At 46.1% G+C, this 4,838-nt stretch overlaps 1 pseudogene; it reads right to left on the minus strand.

Annotated features, from left to right (window-relative positions):
* Positions 1-1,119: 1,119 nt before the first annotated feature.
* On the minus strand, positions 1,120-3,631 carry LOC132481756 (melanoma-associated antigen B5-like; annotated as a pseudogene).
* Between the last annotated feature and the right edge of the window lie 1,207 nt (positions 3,632-4,838).

Here is a 4,838-nt window from a genome sequence, read left to right on the forward strand (position 1 = left end):
TTCTATGACAGCTCTGTGCACATGAATTACAGTTCCTTTCTTTTTCTCCTGTTAATCTGTCTTGTGTCAACTTTATTAGTCTAACCACAAGAACTCAAAGGGGTAGTGGGGGAATTTCCTCCTCCCTGACATACCTCAAGGCAGTTAACCCTTATTTCTCAGAAATTGTCTCCCTGGAGACAATGTGCATAGAATACCTGTCTGTGCACTGTATTCTCCTGCATTGAGATAAGAGCAAAGACACCTTAGATTTCTGTCTGTTAGGGGCTGAATTGTGTCCCCCGCAAAATTCATGTTGAAGGCATAAACCCCAGTACCTCCGAATGCGCCTGTAGTTGGAGATAAGGTCTTTAAATAGAGCTGGTTAAGTTACAATGAGGCCATTAGGGTGGGCCATAACCCAATCTGACTGGTGTCTTTGTAAGAAGAGATTAGGACACAAAAGGAGAGACCAGGGATATATGCACACAAAGGGACAGGCAAGTGAAGAGGGTGGCCATCTGCCAGCTGAGGAGAGAGGCCTCAGAGGAAACCAGCCCTCATCTTGGACTTCCAGCCTCCAGAACCGTGAGAAAATAAATTTCGGTTGTTTAAGCCACCGATTCTGTGGTATTTTGTTGCGGAAGCCCTAACAAATCAATACACTGACCCAGGTAGAGATTTCTTTCTGGATTATCCTTTTACTTTCCCCTAGGTCATAGAGGGCATCTCAACATCTTGTATGACTGCAGCTCCTTGCTTCTAAAGTTGTATGGGCATAGGCTGGGTCTTTATCTTAGCATTGCCAGTACTAGCACAGAGCCTTTGAAAGAGCAGGTGCTCAACTGACGTTTGGGAAATAAGAAAGTGAGTAAGAGGTCTAACTTGTTAAGATTTAATACCTCCTACCTTCTTTAATAAGTTAAGCATATTGAGGTATAAATCATTTAATTTTACAAAACAGAAGACTGAAAGGATTAAGAAAAATCTAGGTTTATCATGTTTTCTTTTAAATTATTTTTTATTTTTTCATTCCATTATGCCAACAATTTTATTGTGGGATTCTTTCCCATTTCAACAAAAATCCCTATTGTGATGTCAAATTTTCTTATCTGGATGATTTTTTAAAAGTCTCAGACTTCAGTAAGGGTGGGAGAAGCTGCTGGACGTGGCCATGAAACATGCCTGGAAGTGACAGTATTTCCAGGCCTGGCTGCAGTCTTGGCTCGATCTCTCTCTTCCTCATCTTGAAAAGCTTCTTCATATCGTGATGAGAAGGCACTGGGAACCATATTGCTGACCTTCGCCAAAAATTCCACGATTTTCATTCTGCTGGTTTCAGCATGGGCTTTTGGGCCCCACAGGAACTCATAGCGCGGAGGATCACTGTTGGGCACCTGGCGGTACTCCAGGTACTTCAGCCTCACTAAATCTTTGGTGATGAGCTTGCTGGGCTCCCTTGTAGATGAAGTGCTTCTTCCCAGCATCTACTCACATCATATTCAGGAATTTCCAGATGTCTTCCTCAGTGGCACAGTTGCCCTTCATGAAGATCACACCCAAGACTGTCATCAAGAGACCGGTCTTAGGTAACCCCCTACCAGCACGCACCCTCCCATCGTTGGGGAGTTTCAGCTTGCTGACGAGGTCATATGAGTGGATGGTTGAGTCAACTTCGTTCAAGTCTACCGCAGAGACAGCCTCAGTGCGTTCAGAGGCTTTCTTGAGAATCTCAGCAAGTGGGTCTTGGTACTTTTGGTTGACAATCTTCAGCATGTCTTCCTTCATAATGGGCTGCTTCATTTTATATTTGTACAGAAGGAACTTCTCCAACAAATCCATCTGACTAGTTAGAGTATCAATGTATGTGCTCTCAGTAGAAGGTGAGACATCAGAGGAACATGGATGTTCCTCATCTTGACTGTTATCATCTTCATCAGACCTTGTGTCAAAAGTACTTGAAGAAGTGATGGTAGTAGCTGGGGCTTTTGAAGACCCCTGAGAAGTGCTGTTTGACCCAGTAGCTGATGAACTCTGGGGATTATCTTCCAAAACAGGAGAAGAGGAGGAGGGGGGTTCTTCTCTTACTGCAGTGGCCTGAACTCTCCTGTGACTCTGGAATCATCTTGGGCCTGGTGGCGTTTCTCACTGGTGCGGAGCTTACTCTTCTGACCCCGAGGCAGGATGACTGTGCTCAGGGACAATGGTCAGGAGTGTGAGTAGAAGAGCAGGGGATAAGGGTCCACTGGATGAGGAAGGTTGAGAGAGAGTGCAGCTTCAGCAGGGAACTACCACCTTGGTTATAAGGTGGGCTACATTTGTAGTTTTCCTTGAGGGCACTGCTCTACAAACCCATAGGGCTCCTGTTCTCCTAATCAGCCTGTCACTTGGGAAACCTGTTGAAGGAAATTAGAGTGATCTTTAGGCTGCATCCTGCCACCCCTGCCTCAGGCATGCTGGGGTGACAGCAGGGGCTGGTGGTCTTCTACATTGAGGAGTCTGTTATGTCACATTCAAGACCATCATTCAACTGGTGGCAGGTCATGGGACTCATTCTCTCTGCTGTTCTGAGGTTGACATCACAAACCTCCCTGGGATCTATGAGAAAGAAATGAAGGGGGTCCTCAGCTTATCAGCCCTGTCCAGGTGCCCCCAGTACTGACTGCTCAGTGGGGAGTTTTCTGTCCTGGCCTCTGGAGTCCTCAGTCCTCATTAAGGGTCCTTAATTTGGCTACACATAGGGCCTGATATCCCCACCCCTTTCACTGAATGGTGGCTACACCTTCAAACTAAGGATTTCACCTCCCATAGACCTGATATAAATAAGTGTTGGTGGAGCTTCAGCTTGATAGCTCTGCCCTGGATCCTCAAGGGTTGTAACAAGGAGCAGGGCTGGATTCCTTATCACTTCTATTTGGTGATAGATGATCCCTCAGTCCTTGCTTTGACCTCTGTCATGGCCTGGAATTCCACCCTCCCTTACCCTTAGGCCTGCCCCTTATAGTAAGGCCAGCACCACCCTGAAACCCCTAGGAGAAAGTGAGATTCTCCTCATCTGACCATACCTGTCCTTGGTCTTCTGAGGCTGAGGGTAAGGAATGAATTCTATGGTTATGGGGTATGTGGTTCCCTTAGTCCTCAGGGTATTCACCTGGTCTCTGGAAAAACCTGGAAGGCATCCCACTGCTGGCCCTAGGCCATACCCCTTAGACCGTGTCCCTCACCCCCTTGTGACACCATAGGAGGAAATATGTCACATCATGTCAACAAAGCCCAGGTATCCCAGGGCTACCAGGAAGGGCATGGTTCTGTGGGGTTCTCTCACAGTCTAAAGGCAGAGGTTTCCTGAAGTCCTCACTCGGGGTTCTCACCTTGACTCCTGGCAGGGCTTGGGACTCCTTCGTTTGTTTACCTAAGGACCCTCTCCTCAGACTAAGGTCCTCACTCCCTGAGGTGCCAGAGAGGCAAAGTCTGGGAATGCCACGTGAGGCTACTCCTACCTGTGCCCTTCCAGGGTTGACATCAGGATTCAGGCTCCTTGGGGCTCTCTCTGTTCAGGGTAGGGGTGTGCCCTCAGTCCTCATTCAGGTTCCTCACCTTGACTTCTGAAGGGCCCCAAGTTTCCTCTTTCTTTCAACTTAAAGTCACCCATTTAGACCAGAGCTCTTATGTTCCTCTAAACCCTGAAAATAAGTGAGGGGATGCTCAGCCTGGCAGCCCTTCCTTGGCCTTCTAAGTCTGAGAGCAGACACAGGCCAGTCTCTCTGTGACTTCAGTTATTATGTGGTTTTTGTCTCCTCAGTCCTCATTCAGCAGTCTTCACCTTGACTCCTCTCTCTTCTATGAAAGGCTTCTTGGGAAATGCCACATCCTTGCACACTCTTCATTGATCTCCCTACAACAACTCTTGCAGAGAATAGGTTGAGCCCCAGGAGTGCTGTGAGATGGGAAGCTGCAGCCAAGCAATGGCCCCAGCACAGGTGTTGTGCTCTCAGAGAAAACACACTGATCTCTTCCTTCTCTTCACTGGCCAGATATAGCCTTGTATAACCTCAATTCTAATAGATTTACTTGCTACAGGGAAAGGGCTGAATTAAATGATTGTGTGAGCCCCTGATCTTTTGAGGTTTACTGACATTTCCTTCATAGATAGTCATATTGTCACCAAATGCTCTCTCTTTCTTTCCTTATTTGTACCTCACTTTTATTTTCATATTTTTATTACTTATTCCTGGAGCTTTTTATTCCAAAACCATGTTTGGGGTATGAAGTCCTGCTTTTTAACACCTGAAATACATTTTGGACTAGTGAGCAGAAAAATGAAGTGACCCAAGGTCGGCCTCAGCCTGGGAGGGGTGGCACAGTGTGGGCTCTAGAGGGATTCAGAGCCAGGGTCCAGTCCAGCTCCTGTCACTTACCAGCCTTGAACTTGAGAGTATTCCAACTTCTTTATCTGCAAAATGAGTCTGAAAAAGTCTATAGTGTAGAACCACAGGCATGCATATGTATGTAAACCACCTGGCAGTTTGAGAGAAAGTTTGGGACTTTCAATGAATGGCAATTATTACTAAGATGATTTTGACCCCAAATGATAACAAACTTCCTTCACAGAATTTTATTTCCAGCCTACATTAGAGAATATGCAACTCCAAACAATATAGAAATCCACATCAGCCAAAATGCCAAGCGAGTAAAACTAAGTAGTATTTCCCTATTAGAGCATTTGTTTTAATATTGGTATGGGGTCATCTTCTCCAGATGGATGCAACTAGGAGTTCATTTGTCTCAAGGACCAACAACTTCCCTCCCAGGTGCCTTTTCATCCAAACCACCCCTCATTTCATTCATACCATTGCCAC

This window comes from Mesoplodon densirostris, chromosome X, assembly GCF_025265405.1.
Source record: "Mesoplodon densirostris isolate mMesDen1 chromosome X, mMesDen1 primary haplotype, whole genome shotgun sequence".
Classification (NCBI taxonomy): Eukaryota; Metazoa; Chordata; class Mammalia; order Artiodactyla; family Ziphiidae; genus Mesoplodon; species Mesoplodon densirostris.